The sequence below is a fragment of the Schistocerca piceifrons genome, chromosome 5 (genome assembly GCF_021461385.2).
Source record: "Schistocerca piceifrons isolate TAMUIC-IGC-003096 chromosome 5, iqSchPice1.1, whole genome shotgun sequence".
In the NCBI taxonomy this organism is placed as follows: domain Eukaryota; kingdom Metazoa; phylum Arthropoda; class Insecta; order Orthoptera; family Acrididae; genus Schistocerca; species Schistocerca piceifrons.
Window position 1 is genome coordinate 527308805 of NC_060142.1, and position 18903 is coordinate 527327707.

Consider the following 18903-nt stretch of genomic DNA (forward strand, 5'->3'; position numbering starts at 1 on the left):
CTAACTACCACCTTGTTCAAAGTACTACTTTCATTGGGTATCCCAAGATCGTCGGATCTCATGGCTCTTGGTTTCGTTTTGAATGTGGTCGTGAATATCTGTGAACAATGAAGTGCACGTTTGCCTCTTGTTCATTTCTTGCTTTGGCGTGCTTCCTGTGGACAATCATAGGCTACATATCAGGTTTAGTACAAAATTACTGATTCTTTCTTTAATCAAACATCACATACCATTTCTCATGGTTTTACTCATTAATACCTTCTCTGTCACTGTCCCCTTTTTCCGGAGCTGCTGCTACTACCTTTATCTGGTGTTTTCTTCTTTTCATGTTAACAAAGTTACTTTTTATTTTTACTAGTGGCACTTGGAGAGTAGGAAAAGGGAGGGAGGGAAACACTGTAGGTGAATATGGATTGGGGGTAAGAAATGAAAGAGGAAGCCGTCTGGTAGAATTTTGCACAGAGCATAATTAAATCATAGTTAACACTTGGTTCAAGAATCATAAAAGAAGGTTGTATACATAGAAGAATCCTGGAGATACTAGAAGGTATCAGATAGATTATATAATGGTAAAACAGAGATTCTGGAACCAGGTTTTAAATTGTAAGACATTTCCAGGGGCAAATGTGGACTCTGACCACAATCTATTGGTTATGAACTGTAGATTAAAACTGAAGAAACTGCAAAAAGCTGGGATTTAAGGAGATTGGACCTGGATAAACTGACTAAACCAGAGGTTTTACAGAGTTCCAGGGAGAGCATAAGGGAACAGTTGAGAGGAATGGGGGAAAGAAATACCGTAGAAGAAGAATGGGTAACTCTGAGGGATGGAGTAGTAAAGGTAGCAGAGGATCAATTACGTAAAAAGGTTTGGGTAACAGAACAAATATTGAATTTAATTTATGAAAGGAGAAATTATAAAAATGCAGTAATGAAGCAGGCAAAATGGAATACAAACGTCTCAAAAATGAGATCGACAGGAAGTGCAAAATGGCTAAGCAGGCATGGCTAGAGGAAAAATGTACGGCTGTAGAGTCTTATCTCACTAAGGGTAAGATAGATACTGCCTACAGGAATATTAAAGAGACCTTTGGAGAAAAGAGAACCACTTGTATGAATATCAAGAGCTCAGATGGTAACCCAGTTCTAAGCAAAGAAGGGAAAGCAGAAAGGTGGAAGGAGTATACAGATGGTCTATACAAGGGCGATGTACTTGAGGACAATATTAAGGAAATGGAAGAGCATGCAGATGAAGATGAAATGGGAAATACGATACTGCGTGAAGAATTTGACAAAGCACTGAGAGACCTGAGTCGAAACAAGGCCCCGGGAGTAGACAACATTCCATTATAACTACTGATGGCCTTGGGAGAGCCAGTCCTGACTAAACTCTACAATCTGGTAAGCAAGATATATGAGACAGGCGAAATAACCTCAGACTTCAAGAGGAATATAATGATTCTAGTCCCAAACAAAGCAGGTGTTGACATGTGAAAATTACCGAACTATCAGTTTAATAAGTCACAGCTGCAAAAAACCAACGCGAATTCTTTACAGACGAATGGAAAAACTGGTAAAAGCCGACCTCGGGGAAGAGCAGTTTGGATTCAGCAGAAATATTGGAACACGTGAGGCAATACTGACCTTACGACTTATCTTAGAAGAAAGATTAAGGAAAGGCAAACCTACGTTTCTAGCATTTGTAGACTTAGAGAAAGCTTTTGACAATGTTGACTGGAATACTCTCTTTCAAATTCTGAAGGTGGCAGGGGTAAAATACAGGGAGCGAAAGGCTATTTACAATTTGTACAGAAATCAGATGGCAGTTATAAGTGTAAAGGGGCATGAAAGGGAAGCAGTGGTTGGGAAGGGAGTAAGACAGGGTTGTAGCCTCTCCCCGATGTTATTCAATCTGTATATTGAGCAAGCAGTAAAGGAAACGAAAGAAAAATTCGGAGTAGGTATCAAAATCCATGGAGGAGAAATAAAAACTTTGAGGTTCGCCGATGACATTGTAATTCTGTCAGAGACAGCAAAAGACTTGGAAGAGCAGTTGAACTGAATTGACAGTGTCTTGAAAGGAGGATATAAGATGAACATCAACAAAAGCAAAACGAGGATCATGGAATGTAGTCGAATTAAGTCGGGTGATGCTGAGGGATTTACATTAGGAAAAGAGACACTTAAAGTAGTAAAGTAGTTTTTCTATTTGGTGAACAAAATAACTGATGATGGTCGAAGTAGAGAGGATATAAAATGTAGACTGGCAAGGGCAAGGAAAGCGTTTCTTAAGAAGAGGAATTTGTGAGCATCAACTATAGAGTTAAGTGTCAGGAAGTCGTTTCTGAAAGTACTTGTATGGAGTGTAGCCATGTATGGAAGTGAAATATGGACGATGAATAGTTTGGACAAGAAGAGAATAGAAGCTTTCGAAATGTGGTGCTACAGAAGAATGCTGAAAATTAAATGGGTAGATCACATAACTAATGAGGAGGTATTGAATAGAATTTGGGAGAAGAGGAGTTTGTGGCACAACTTGACAAGAAGAAGGAACTGGTTGGTAGGACAGGTTCTGAGGCATCGAGGGATCACAAGTTTAACATTGGAGGGCAACGTGGAGGGTAAAAATCGTAGAGGGAGACCAAGAGATGAATGCACTAAGCAGATTCAGAAGGATGTAGGTTGCAGTACTGGGAAGGCACAGGATAGAGTAGCATGGAGAGCTGCATCAAACCAGTCTCAGGGCTGAAGACCACAACAACAACAACACTTGGAAAAGTAGAGATTTGAGCACAATATATAAAATCACTGCTCATCAACACTACCGCCATGCCCTTATGTATTACCCACTACGTCATGTGCTTTGAACGTACAGCATTCACATTTTCCTTTATTAAATTTTACGTGTCTATATGCCCTTATTACATTTCCATTTCGTGACGCTATAACACTCAAACAATATTTCGGTGCGCTCATGCGGTATTCTGCAGAACTGGCCTCCAGGTACACAATTATTCCATCTCTCTGTCCAGCATAAATACATTTTCATATACAAATGACGGTGCACATAGCCCTGTGGAGTAGGCTACTTATTAAACTCTAGTTTCTCTGAATGGAGAGAAATCATACTCGGACGACACATCTGAATGTCCCGCAAACCACTACTAGCAAGTCACTCATTTGTGATGCTATTGATAAACATGTAAACTAGACACTCATTTCATGAAGTAGCTCTAAAATTTCTGTTTCAAAATGCTGACGTTCTCTGCTAATACGCTCGATATCAATTGGGTATCAAACTTACCTATTCACACATCTTTACAACATTTTGCAGTACCACACGTTTCTCATTTTTTTACTTTATTCCTTCATGGACAGGTAGCACATCTTAAACGATAAAAACCTTCTAAAATTGTATGCTCAGCTTGTTGTGCACATAGTTATAGTCTACACAAAGAAACATACCCTAATTTTCTCACCCTCGACATCCTGGCCTTTTATGTACTGTAGTACCTCTTATAACATGATAATAGCACATAGATGGCTTACATGATGGAGCCCCAAAGATTTTCCTGATTTCATGGTCTCAATTTCAACCGCATTTGCGTGCGCTAGTCTTCTTATACGTACAGGCCTACTGTAGCTCTCGAAGAACTTTTGACATAGCTTCATTTCTTTACTAGACAACCTATAAGACTTAAATAAAACTTTTTGTCCAACTTCATATTCCCTTACATGCGGCTTTTGGTCTGCGCGCACCTTGCACTTCTCTCCAGCGACCCGAATACTGCGCAAAGCCGCCTCCACTATGACTTTATGTTGTCGTCGCGTCCTTTGCGTAAAATCGATCAGTCCTCGAATTTTATCGGGAGGGTCCCTATTCTTCAGGACCATCATAGGTGGCATCAATGTAATACTGTGGGGGAACTCGTTTACCACATCCTGAAAATAAGAAATACATCCCAGCTAGCATGATTGTTTCCAAAGTATAGTCTACATAAATTACCCAAATCCTTCATCGTTCTCGCCGCGAGGTTCGAACTCGGATGAAATCTACTAATAAATATGGGCTTTATTTTATACCTTCCTAGTGTTCTTTTCCATACCTCAGATTTATATTGAGGTTTATTATCTGTGATAATACAATCTACAGTTCCCACTTGGTTTATGAAGTCTCTGCACAAGGCTCTACCCACAGTAGCACCAGTCGCCATTTTTAGTGGTATCAACATCACAAATTTGGATGTCAGCTCCAGTACTACCAATACGATGGTCCCTCGGCGTGTTGGGTAATGGTCCTATTAAATCTGTCGCTGCCATATGCCTTAGTTTCTCAGGAATAATTGGACGTAAAGGAGCCTTGATCCCTACAGTTGTGGAGTTCGCCTTTTGGCAGTTTTTACAGATGGATAGTACTTTCCTTATATGTTTCAACATGTTTTTAAAATAACAGACACTTCTCGTTTTCATAAAAAATTTTCGTGGACCGAAATGTGCGTAACTTAGGTGTGTAAACCATACAAGCTCATTTACTAACTCATTTGGTATGCACACAACACGCAACGATTCATTACCGTTTTCCCTATAAAACATAACCCCTTTCCTCAAGAGGTAGTGCTGTCTTATGCAGGCATACTCCTGATCCTTCCATTTTTCTTTTATTTTGACTAAATCTGGGTCCTTGTCCTGCTCATTCTAGATATTCCACATAGTTACAGTAAAGATGTTTTCAAATGCCATGCCTTTGAAGTAGAACAACGAAAAGTGCTCGTGATCTAATGCTTCAACCGTTTCTTCTGGCCGGCCGGGGTGGCCGAGCGGTTCTAGGCGCTACAGTCTGGAACCGCGCGACCGCTACTGTCGCAGGTTTGAATCCTGCCTTGGGCATGGATGCGTGAGATGTCCTTAGGTTGGTTGGGTTTAAGTAGTTCTAAGTTCTAGGGGACTGATGACCTCAGAGGTTCAGTCCCATAGTGCTCAGAGCCATTTTTTCGTCTGTTCTGTTACACCAATAGGTGAGCGGGACAGGGCGTCAGCAATGACGTTTGTTGGACCAGGCACATAGATCGTTGAAAACTGGTATTCCTGAAGCACAGTTACCCATCTCGCTAGTCTTCCGTGCGCAGGTTTGTCGGTTAGGAGAAATTCTAGAGCCCTGTGGTCCGTATAGAATTTTATTTTTCTACCGAACAGAAAGTATCTGAACTTTTTAAATTCCCATACTATTGCAAGGGCTTCAACTTCGGTAACAGAGTAATTCCTTTCATATTTGAATAGAACCCTGCTACCAAAGGCGATTGTTCTGTGTTCTGTTTCTCCGTCTTGTTCAAACTCCTGAAACAGCATAACTCCCAGATCGGTCTTCACGCTGTCAGTGGTTACACAAAAATCCTGTGATAACTCAGAATGTGATAAAATAGGAGTATTGACAAGTGTCGCCTTCATATTATGGAAATCTCGGTCTGCACAATCATCCCACACCCAGGGTGTTCCTTTTCCCGTCAATTGACAGACTCGGGGACTTGCTAATGTTTCCACACAGATGAACTTCTTATAGAAATTGATTATTCCTAGAAACCCTATCAGCTCTTTTCTGGTTGTAGGAGTGGTAAAGTTTTCAATTGCGGCCATTCTCTCTAGGTCGGGACTAACCCCTTCTCCTGGTATCACGTGTCCCAGAAAGCTAACGCTACTGTTTCCTAAACTAGATTTATTAATGTTTGCGGTCACCCCATACATTTCCAAACAGCTTAACACTTCCTCTAAGAGTTTATTATATCTCTCTCAGGTATTTTCTACTACCAGAACATCGTCTACATAACACGTGAGCTTATCTTTTAACTTTTCACTCAATATTTTGCTAAAGACCCTCATAAATGCAGTTGCAGGTATATTCAATCCAAAAGGAAGCATTTTGAATTGAAAACTCCTTCCGAAGGCAATAAAGGCTGCCAAAAGCTGGATCGCAACTCAAGTAAGGAAAACACCGAAATCCCGTTAAATCTTTGAAGGAGCTCCTCAAGCCTTTCAGAGCGATCCGTCTCTGGCACAATAATGATATTTATTTGGCATGACTCTAACACCAGCCGAATACCACCGTCCTTTTTGTCTACTATGCGTAGTGGACTATTATACTCAGATCTAGAGGCCTCATTACACCTTCGTCCTCCATTCTTCGTTCACCTACAACCCTTTCCCGGTATGACCATGGGATGCCATAAGAAGGTACCCGAAATGGTCTATGTTTCTTTAGCTCAAATTTATATTGATACCTCTTTAATGCATCTGGTTGTAGGTAATAAGATCTCTGCTTTATTTTTGAGTGCAAGCTCCAATCCTTTCCTATCCTTATTATCTATCTTTTCTAGATTCTCGAGTTTCGATTCAATCTCCCTGTTAATTTCATTGATCTGCTCACGTTCTGCTCTATTCTCATTATTTTTTCTACACTCTTCCCTCTGAACTGAATGTTGGTCCGTGAATCGTAGTTTTAAACAGCTCGCCAGAATTTGAGTTTTTATTGCCTTCTCATCAAATCTGATTTTTATTTTATTCTCTTTCCCTAACGTTTACTCCCCTCTTCCTAGATCAATTATAGCTTTATCCGCTGATAGAAATTCTACACTGATTATTATATCAGCTGCTAGTTTCGGTATTATGAACAGATTTGCAGTTACCTGGTGTCCTTGGCATTCAAAATCTACACGTGTGTTGTTGCGATATTTCCATACCCTTCCCAACTAACGCACCTCGTACCTTTGTTTTTTGCACTGGGAGCATCGGTGGATTAACTGAATCCTTGCATTTAGCGAACAGCCTATCTGAAATAGCTGAGAGTTCGTTTTCACTATCTATTTAACAGCAGTACCCATAATTCCTCCATTTTGTACTTTTACCTTTTACTGTTTGGGTACTGTTACCTTTTCATCAAGTAATATTTCCCTCATCTCCTCATATCTATAGTATTTCTATTATTACTTCCGAAACGGTTTATGAGCGCAGTTTCTCTACTGCCCGTCGTCTGGCCCAGTCATTGTTCATTTTCCATGTTTTTTGGCGCACTCTCCCAGGGTTAGGTAGTCTAATTTCAATTGATTTTCCGATTCCTGTTGTTATTCATTCCACCCCATTCTTGATCAGACCGTTGACGAGATTCTCTATTGTCGCCGATGATGCACCATTATTTTGTGGCTCCCATCTGCGTTCATTTTGTTGCCTATGTTCTCTGTCATAGTCCCTCCACTGTACACTGTTCCCACTACGAAATCTATGATCCGTGTTTTAGTGAGGCGGCCGATTTACATTGTTTTGTCAATTATGGCCTCTGTTATTCCCTCTGTTGTTCTTTCACTCTGAACGTCTCTCTGATGACGTTTTTCTCACGTCTGCTGGTCGTTGAAAGCGAATTCTAACTCTCTTAGGATACCCTTGAATCCTTCTACATCACTTCCACATCGGCCGACGAGCGTTTGCTTGTAGGAAATAGGTAACATCATGTAACACAATCTTATGAACTCAGCCGGTGTGCATGGGTCGTCCAAATACTTTTTCTTGGTCAAATACTTCACCGGAGCCGGCCGGTGTGGCCGAGCGGTTCTAGGCGCTACAGACTGGAACCGCGCGACCGCTACGGTCGCAGGTTCGAATCCTGCCTCGGGCATGGATGTGTGTGATGTCCTTAGTTAGGTTTAAGTAGTTCTAAGTTCTAGGGGACTGATGACCTCAGAAGTTAAGTCCCATAGTGCTCAGAGCCATTTGAACCATTTGAACTTCACCGGACTATGAAACCCTGAACTCTCAAAACCTCTGCTCATCATTATTTCCTGTTTGATCCTGTCCTGTGTCTCCTTGGACCAGTATCTGTTTAAAAATGCGTGACCATACTCTTCGTATGAGGTGCACGTTTTTGCAATGTTCCTAATGCATTCGGCTGGTGTTCCCTCGATATGTGAACAGACGAAGTCCAGTTTGTACATCGGGGGCAAGTGAGGAGATAATGATATATCAAACTGTCTAATACAAGATTTGGGTGTAAAACATTACCTTTGTCTTTGTAGTACTGGAATTTTCGCACAGAGATAAAATGCTTAAAATAGAAAATGTCATTAGAATTTCTTCCCGCTCAGTCTACCACATTCTCACTTGGCGCTGATGTTTCCTATCCACCGTTACCTTGGGCGTCCTCTCTTCTACTTCCTGTCACGTTTTCATCACAGGAAAACTGTCCCATGGTGCGCGTTGTTGGGTAACAGTTATTCATATGACATTATATCTCATTGCTGTTCTCCGTATTCGCAATTTGCGTCCCAGTCGTGCCCTGTATAGACGAGGGGGTCATATCTCTAGCGATATTTCGTTACTCTGCAGTCTGCAGTTGACGAGCAACTCTTACATTCGAGGATATTCCAATATCGTCAGGTCTTGGACATGATCGTGCCAACTTTCAACTGTCTCTTTCGGTTTCTGTTTTTTTCCAAATCGCCTAATATTTCTTTTCTGAGAGGATGCCTTGGTTGCGACCTGACTTCCTGAGATAATTGCTTAATTTCGGTTTCTAAGTTCTTTTCAAATTGGGAGAGCTCTGCGGCCAATGCCTTATTTGGTGTAACTTCTGTCTTTTGCAGCTGCGTTATTTCTACTTGTTTCACCCGCCGTTTATGCACCTCTACCTACCTTTGTCGTGTTTTCTGTATTCTCTAACGTTTCAAGAGCAATCCGCTTTGCGTCCCTCGCTAGTAATCACACCTCTATCACCTCAGCAATCTCTTGTTCTAGTTTTGTTCGGAGCGTCACTACCTCATTTTTCACTTCCCTCGATTAATGTTTTGCTGACTGAAATTCGGCACTAACGTTTCGAATTTTACTTCCCATTACCGAGCGTACTTCCTCATTCCCTTTTTTACTGGATCTCCCAATTCAGCGCGTACTTCGTCATTCCCAAATTTTATTTGGCTTCCCAATTCAGAGCTGAGCTTTTGAATTTTATTTCCCATTTCTAAGCTGACCTTTGGCATTTCAGCACTAACGTTTTGAATTTTACTTCTCATTTCATTTCCCATTGCTTTTAGGTATGCAAGGATGTCCAACACACCTTTGTTATCTAAATGTTCTCTTCTATTGTGACTTTCTATTCCTCTACACTTAGGTGATCTTCTCCCCTTTCTCTTTCCATTTCTTGGTAATCAAGGAAGTCATCATCGCGCACCCCTGATATACTGTTTCTTGACGACGTCACTGACCGCAATCATCACAATTCTTAGTTGTTCCTCTTTCACTTGGACTCCCTACATTATAGTCCCGAATCTTTACGACTGCCTCAGTGTGGTTGTGTTCCTCATCTTCACTATCAGACTTCCCATCACAGGCTTGACTGTGTCTATCATCCTCACAAAATTCTCTTCGATCGGTATTCACCTCACCAGTGCCTTGTGCTGCTAACATAGTTAACTCTTTCTCATCCCACAGGCTTTCTGGAACTATCCCGTGAATCTGCCATTTCTATATTATTACAACTAGTGGCAAGTTATGCTACTAAGCGCGCTTTCGCTCTAGTTAACATGGACTGATCCCTGATAACAGTTCTCTCTTAAATATACACAATCTACACTACCGACATTTATTATGTAATGGGGATGTAACATAAAATATCTACAACAAAGAAGCTAAATTAATGGCAACATCATGAACGAGTAGTGTTGTTACAATACAAGCAAAAATACAATTACAAAAGACATAACCTAAATATAAATAAATCGCAGCCAGTGGCCTGTAGCATAATGCCTCTGAAAAGAAAAACATTAAAATACACAAATATTATTTTTAATGTTATCGCGTGACTTTACCACTGAAAACTCTACACGCAAGCTGGTGATCAATATCAATAACACCTAAGCCTTATAAAAGGGGAAAAAATTTTTTTCTAGATACTTGCGGTTTGAAACCTCTTTATGACTATAATCAGAAGACTCTAAGTAGAATCCTGGCAAGGTCGCCGTATCCAAGATGCTATTCCAGGTGGGTGTCAAATGCATATGCGCAATGGAAAATACTGAACGCTAAAATGAGGATTTGGCCCTGTCTCATTACACTATGAAGCAGGTCTTAGGATCTCTTAATACTCTTTAACATATAAATTACAACCTCAACTTAAATGAATGATTAAGGCAACTAACACTACTAAATGATAAACATTGTTTCTTATTATACATTTACTGTAAATTAAAAAGCAAACCTTTATTACAAATGTCTAAATTTCCTAACTAAAATTTCTGATGAATTGCCCAACTCTGACCCTTTCTATGGTCACACAATCTAACATAAGTAACACAAAGTGACTGACAGCATCTACATATCAAACACTAGGAGACACTACTTTCAAAGATGATCTACAGTGGTGTGGAACCTCAGTGGAAACAAACTAGCGTGATCACAGCTGTTTAGCTTTATAACCCTAATAATCCGAAGCAATTACCAATATCACGATATGTATTGCATTAAGTTCATTGGAGTGATGGTTCCAGTAGACGTCTGCGATGATGGAAGACCTCCAGCCAGAAAATAAAACTCCTTCAAACACTAGGACAGCAGAAGTCAGCCCTCTGACTAATAGACTCTAATACTGTCTTCTCCATTCTGTATTCTCCAGAAGAGAAACGGGAACTCCTAGCCACAAGGACGAAGTTCAAATAACGTCTGAACGTATGTATAGGCTGAAGAAATGCTCTCTGTCACTGAACGCTGCGCGCTCTAACCGTTCTAACTATAATCTCTCGTGAGCGCAACGACAGCTAGTCCGCCTGTACCAACAAAGTTCATACTAAGCGACCATCATATATGGCGCTCATTAGCGGAAGAGCGCTTCTCTACACCGCTGGCCTCCCAGGACCGCTCGCCTCCCCCTTATTCATAACTAAGAAAACGAATCATGTTCTAGAAACCACGGAATATTCTCCCTCTCTAGAGATTATTCCGAGCGCAGACCATCCATATTTTAGTCTTTTGTCGTCCAGCGCGAAAATCTGCGAGGAAATACCTGTACTCATTCATGGGTACGCTTCTGAGTAAAAATCCGCATACATAACGAAACCTGCATGATTTCTGAGAAGACGCTTCCTCGTTCATCTCAGCTGCGTCCAAGAATTGTGTAGATGAGTGCTTGTAAGGTGCGAAATTATAGCCACCTTACAACTTGATTGATGGTGGCATCTTGGTATTTAGCGAGATTAGGCAAATTAATGGGCTTTATCTCAGCTGTATCCCCTTCATTTCATTACACATGCACTAGATAATAAAAAAAGTTTAATAATTATTTGTAAAATTAATTCTCCCCATACTCTTTCCCATTAAATAAAAATCGTATAACCCATAGTGTCCAAATAACCCTGAAAGCCATGTACATTTTGCATGTAATGTAAGTAGCCTGTTACTACGTTGGCAGCGCTGCAGACTGTGTTAACATCGCTAACAGCGCTCTGCGCTCTCGGCAAGAGATTCTGTGGATGGACAGACTAGCAGTTAGTGGATGGAGAAGTGTATGAACATGTTTTTCTACATTTACATCTACGTCTACATTTATACTAAGCAAGCCACCGAACGGCGTGTGACGGAGGGCATTTCACGTGCCACTGTCATTACATCCCTCTCCTGTTCCAGTCGCGTAAGATTCGCGGGAAGAACGACTGCCGGAAATCCTCGGTGTGCGCTCGAATCCCTCTAATTTTACATTCGTGATCTCCTCGGGAGGTATAAGTAGGGGGAAGCAATATATTCGATACCTCATCCAGAAACGCACCGTCTCGAAACCTGGACAGCAAGCTACACCGCGATTCAGAGCGCCTCTCTAGCAGAGTCTGCCACTTCAGTTTGCTAAACATCTCCGTAACGCTATCACGCTTACCAAATAATCCTGTGACGAAACGCACCGCTCTTCTTTGGATCTTCTCTATCTCCTCTGTCAACCTGACCTGGTACGGATCGCACACTGGTGAGCAATACTCAAGTATAGGTCGAACGAGTGTTTTGTAAGCCAACTCCTTTGTTGATGGACTACATTTTCTAAGGACTCTCCCAATGAATCTCAACCTGGCACCCGCCTTACCAACAATTAATTTTATATAACCATTCCACTTCAAATCGTTGCGTACGCTTACTCCCAGATATTTTACAGAAGTAACTGCTACCAGTGTTTGTTCCGCTATCATATAATCATACAGTAAAAGTTCTTTCTTTCTACGCATTCGTAATACATTACACGTGTCTATGTTAATGGTCAGTTGCCACTCCTTGCACCAAGTGTCTATCCGTTGCACATCTTCCTGCATTTCGCTGCAATTTTCTAATGCTGCAACTTCTCTGTATACTACAGCATCTTCCGCGATAAGCCGCATGGAACTTCCGATACTATGTACTAGGTCATTTATATATATTGTGAAAAGCAATGGTCCCATAACACTCCCCGGTGGCACGCCAGAGGTTACTTTAACGTCTGTAGACGTCTCTCCATTGAGAACAACATGCTGTGTTCTGTTTGCTAAAAACTCTTCAATCCAGCCACACAGCTGGTCTGATATTCTGTAGGATCTTACTTTGTTTATCAGGCGACAGTGAGGAACTGTATCGAAAGCCTTCCGGAAGTCAAGGAAAATGGCATCTACCTGGGAGCCTGTATCTAATATTTTCTGGGTCTCATGAACAAATAAATCGACTTGAGTCTCACACAATCGCTGTTTCCGGAATCCATGTTGATTCCTACAGAAGAGATTCTGGGTTTCCAGAAATGACATGATATTCGAGCAAAAAACATGTTCTAAAATTCTACACCACATCGATGTCAGAGATATAGGCTTATAGTTTTGCGCATCTGCTCGACGACCCTTCTTGAAAACTGGAACTACCTGTGCTCTTTTCCAATCATTTGTAACCCTTCGTTCCTCTAGAGACTTGCGGTACACAGCTGTTAGAAGGGGGGCAAGTTTTTCTTAGTGGCTACTCTGTGTTGGTAGGACAATGTAAAGTGAGACGAAATTTTTTATAAGGAAAGATGCAAGGAAAGGTATTATAATGGATGTATGGTACATATTGTTTCGGTAGTGGAATTACTGACAACGATGTAATTTTTGGAACTGGATGTCACATGATTAAGTTAAAATTTTTAAATACATTGTTTATTCAAAATCAAAGTCTTTCCTTTGCTAACCATATGAGTGCTAGTAGTTAAGGTCTATAGTCGGTAGAAACTTTTTATTTAGCTGGGTGTTGTTGCTACTTGCTGTAATTGCTATAGTTCGTGTTATGAAAATTTTCTCTGAGGTAAGTGATTTATGAAAAAGAATGGGATTTCCACTATCGGGATTCGTGATTGAAATGAATTTAGGCAAATTAGCAGAGTTCGTGGTGGTTTCATTTTTTTTTTAATTTAATATTTTTTGGATTTGTATTATTGTTAGAATTTTTCTTGCAACTCAAAGCTATTGTTTTGCGTTAATTATCGGAAGTTATGTTATCAATGTACAGCAGTCAACCTGCGTTGGACTTGTATATTGTAGGTAATAAATAAATAGTTTAACCCAGAATGAGATTTTCACTCTGCAGCGGAGTGTGCGCTGATATGAAACTTCCTGGCAGATTAAAATAGTTTAAGTTTGATTTCTCTTTGTCAGGGAATATTCTGGTGGTCAGTTATTAAAAAAAGTAATAATTAAAGGGTTAGCTTCAGTAACTAGTAAAACGTAGTATCTTCTTTCCCATTTGTATTATAATTTCAGTTTCAACAAAGCTTTCCCGCAGATTACTGACACAATTGAAATCCGGTTTTGTTAACTTTTTCCAGGACAAAAGTTCGTGTACAAGTGCGCACTCCATTACAGTCCTTGATACCACAGTTATAACTGTTGCAATCCGATCGATACAGTAGCACTGCAAATAGACACAAGAAAGAATAAAATAATAAACTCAACAGTACATGATTACCAATCTGTTGCCCTATAATTCGTACTGCGTTACTATTACTGTGACAGTCATTCTTAGCGTACCGAGTGCGAAATGAATTAACACGATTAGACTGCTTAACACGATTAGACTGCTCGTAATAGTGTTTAGGCCAACTTAGACCCTCTGTAATGCTGCCCCGTAACTCTTCCCCCCTCCTCTCCCCCCCCCCCTCCCTGATCTATCTCACAATGTGTACATAAGAAAGACATTAGATAAAGATAACAGTTATTTCAACATTGAAAAAAACCACAGTTATACTTTATTTAAAGAAACAAATAATTTTTTATTTTATTTGGCGATTAGTAACATAACAAGATTCAAGGCAGATGTTAAAAAACCGCTCTCTGCTGCCGTCTAAATATTGTTCGATCTGTTTTTGATTGTGTATTTTCTCGAGTAAATAATCTTTTGATGTCTGTGAACATTTTCACTCATCCTGTTCTCATTATGGTATAGAAATCAACCCACGATATTTGTGAAGAACATCCCCCAAGAATTCCGCTTTGTCGTAAATAAACTCTGTTATCATCGATTTTACTTCAGTTGTAACTTCACTCTTTTGTAACGCTAATGTTTCCTCGTAACCTCCCTTTCACCATCGGGTGGCAAACGGCACAGCAGACGGCCCGCACAATGCAAGCAATTTTGGCGCTGTCAAATAAACGAAAACGAGCACTCGTGACTGCCGAGATTTACAGGAATAAAAATGTGCGCTACCGTTACTCACTTTACACGAGTAGCCGAATGAAGTAGACGAATGAGACAATGAAGTCGCTTGTGTAAGAGAGGATTTACAGACAAAGCGAAATGAAACGCTGCTTGGCCCCGTCTATAAGGAATTCCTGCTTCATTCTGAAGTCACAGGGTCAGTTTTTTACCCATATAGAAGCGTCCAAAGTTTTCTTTCAGAGTGATGAGAGGCTGTGAACGTAGATCCACCTGTATGTTGTTACTGGTTATTTTATCGAAGTAATCAAGCACATAATCTGTGGCCTTCTACTTCCTAAGACGGATATTGTGTTCAAACATGTTTTGAAGGTGAATGACGACAGCCGCTAAGGACTTCGTGAGTCTGTTATTATCACTATTGATTTCAGTTAATAAGCATCATAAGAAAGTATAAGTTAAAATATAACTTAAGTATCACGTCACGGCAAACTAACTCGGCAGTCTTATTGATCAAGAGCCTTCATAAATGCAGAAACGTCAAAGGTACAAACAAGTATCGATGCTCAAAAGATGGTGAGTAAGATGTGAAAACATTTCTTCATTATGATACCTCTTTGTTCTTTCGATGTTGATTGGTTGGTTGACTTGGGGGAAGGAACAAAACAGTGCAGACATCGGTTCCGTCGGAAAAGGGAAAGACGGGGAAGGAAGCCTGCCATGCCCTTCTAAAGGACTTATCTCGAAATTTGCCTGAAACGATTTAAGGAAATCACGGAAAACGTAAATCAGGATGGCCGGACGCGGGTTTGAACCGTCGTCCTTCCTAATGCTAGTCCAATGTGCTAAGCACTGCACCACCTAGCTCGGCGTTTCGATGTTCAGCAGTTCTGATGGGGCTGTCAGAATAACACTGCATGTAAATGTAACATAATATGATGTGAAAGTAATATATGAACTATCATTCTGTGTTGATGGATATTAACCAAAACCTATAGAGGTAATAAAGGACATAAAGACAAATGTGTCTAGTTCATTTCATTAAAAAAAAGTTTAAAAAGGTTTCGATCAGAGCTACGAACAGACCGATGCAGGGAAAACACCTGTATTCATGGGAACCGCGAATTTGCAGCCTTCTCTTTCTTTTACAATTTCCATTCGGATAATAACGCCTTAGGCACTTATTCAGATGAGATAGAAATATCGAACAAATAGGGATAGACTGTAAAAATCGAAACATTATATACACATATCAAAAAAAGTTTTGCATTACCTCGTTTCCGAGAGTTCCGGAACCTGTACAGAAAATTGGAATAAAAATCAGCATAACCATCATTTCCGCCCTTTTTATTGCTCATGAAAACCACACATTGCTTGTTGTACCACCCTACAGCGGGACCTTCAGAGGTGGTGGTTCAGACTGCTGTACACACCGGTACCTCTAATACCCAGTAGCACTTCCTCTTGTACTGACGCATGCCTGTATTCGTCGTGGCATACTATCTACAAGTTCATCAGGGCACTGTTGGTCCAGTGAAGTTGAGCATCATGCAGCCTATTGCGCACTGTTTGAGTCGTAACACGACGTCCTGTGGCTGCACGAAAAGCATTATTCAACATGGTGGCATTGCTGTCAGACTTCCTGCAAGCCATAATCCGTAGGTAGCGGTCTTCCACTGCAGTAGTAGCCCTTGGGCGGCCTGAGCGAGGCATGTCATCGACAGTTCCTGTCTCTCTGTATCTCCTGCAAGTCCGAACAACATCGCTGTGGTTCACTCCGAGACGGTTGGACACTTCCCTTGTTGAGAGCTCTTCCTGGCACAAAGCAAAAAGGTGTGCGCGATCGAACGCGGTATTGACCGTCTAGGCATGGTTGAAGTACAGACAACACAAGCCGTGTACCTCCTTCCTGATGGAACGAGTGGAACTGATCGGCTGTCGGATCCCCTCCGTCTAATAGGCACTGCTCATTCATGGCTTTTTACATCTTTGGGCAACTTCAGTGACATCTCTGAACAGTTAAAGGGACTGTCTGTGATAAAATATCCACAGTCAACATCTATCTTCAGGAGTTCTGGGAACCGGGGTGATGCAAAACTCTTTTTTTGATGAGTGTATATTTAACCACGTGCTTGTATTAAAAACTTAGAACTAGAACAGTTTTACACTTCACATCACCACCAAAAGGAAATTACTCATGTTTTGCAACTGGAGGATTAGTTTGCAGCTCAAATAAAAACTGTGTCTGTAGCCGTATTGTATAGGTCTTTAAGTGTGACGCATGGTACGTAAGAGGAGTATACCCATTAACACAGAGAAGAAGCTGTCACACTTGGCGGTTACCCAATCATGAGTAAGAGTTGTAACATGACTAGTGCTAATCGCTTCACGATTCTGTACCAGCTTAGTTGCTTTTGTAATGTGATTCTCCCATTAAGAGCGCGAAGTACCTGGGTACCCTGAACTTAATTTCCTGTTTCGGCAGTTAGGATTTCATAAAGCCTATAGATCTGGGCTGGCAGCAACTTGGGAATCCCCCAGAAGAGAAACACTGTGGTCCGTTTTCCAAGTCCGAAGTGACTAGTGCTTGGCGCAAATCCTTGCAAGGCCATGTGAGTGCCCAATCATCTAGTGCCTACTTGAGTTATGACATCTATTCATCCTAGTTGTCACACAGAACATCGCATTTGGCTTCTCTTGCAATGTGAGATAGTTCTTACCGTTCCCACGAAATTCAGACAGTCCAATCTTATTTGATTCTTGGTGTGCTTTGGGCATCAGTAGAGAAAGACAAAAGATTAGACACCAACCTAAAAAAATACTTAAATGCGTATTTGTACGCCATGACAGAATAACTTTGGCTGGCTTCTTCTCATCTTTACAGAACAAGGCACATTAACGTTTCGTCACATTGTCAACAAATAGCCCGTAGACCCTCCATAGGAGTTTAGGCAATGTATCCAATTTAGGGCGAAGAACATAGTATTTTTTGGCTTCCTTTTCGGGGTTCAGGGCTTGTCTTGACTGGCACCCGCATTCTGGAATTAGAAAATAAGTGTGGCTGTTACAGAAGCGTAGAGTGCATCAGATTTTCGTTGTATTTTAGAGTCCTTACTGTGCGCAGCTCTCATTTAACTTAATCATTTATGCCCTTATAAGTCAAAGTTCCTGTGTCAGTATTTCTATTATTAATTCGATAATGAGACCTGGAAAAGTCAGGAACTCTTATATATATTTCTTTCAATCTTCCGACATATTTGTCAAAAGTCCCACCGTGTTTAACTTCACTTTTCAAGTCAGTTTTCAGTGTTCTAAAAGTAATGTTTGAGTAATGTTGCATGTTTGTGGTTTTAAGATTTAATGAAAGTTATTGTAATTTAAACACAACTTAAATTGTAAACACAATTTCCAACTGCTTCTACCATGGCCAGGTGGCCGTTATTTAATAAGTATAACCAGGTGTTCCTTAAGCTGATGTTTCACTCTGATGGTGTTTCCAATGTGCAGAAACCATAAAATAAGTGCAGTGGTATATGGTACATAAATGTTTTAAATGTGGTGTCGAGTGAGAAGCGATCACATACAGCGTTCCAGAGTTGAATTGAGTAAGAAGCTGCTGAGTTCTACGTCGACGTCTCGTGGTTCATGCGAGCTCTGTCGGGATGTGTACCAATATCCCTATCCGTGTCCGCAAATATTTTCTCTGTTATTAAAGGCTAAATTATTTTCGGACTGTAGTATTCAGATAAACTATTTAGGACTATTATGTCAAGTGCTACGTCTTTCAACATGTATGACGAAGCATTCTCTTTAGTTATGCATGTGACATGAAAAATGTAAATGTTGCTGATACGAGAACGGTGTCCTCTCCATCTATTAACGCTCTCCATAGTGAGCTACAAAAATACATTTAGTAACAGACCAGACGAAAAGTGACGTTTCATGGGAGACGGTGTACCAGTGAGAAGATATCTGTTTTTGCGGCTTCAGCACGTCCATGCTGCGGACAGTTAGCATGTGGAACATTACTAGCGGTCCGTTGGTATCATAAAACGCTCTGTTAGACAAAAGTGTGTGGCGTCCTTTGAGAGATTGTCTAGCATGTGGAACATGATGGTGCAAGCTCCGCAGCTACGGCAGTTATTTGGAGCCCAATAGCAGGAACGGTTGAACCTTCATTATCTATCTATCTGAAGGAAAATTTGGAAACTCAAACGTTTATAACGGGAGGCAGGGACAAAGAATCCA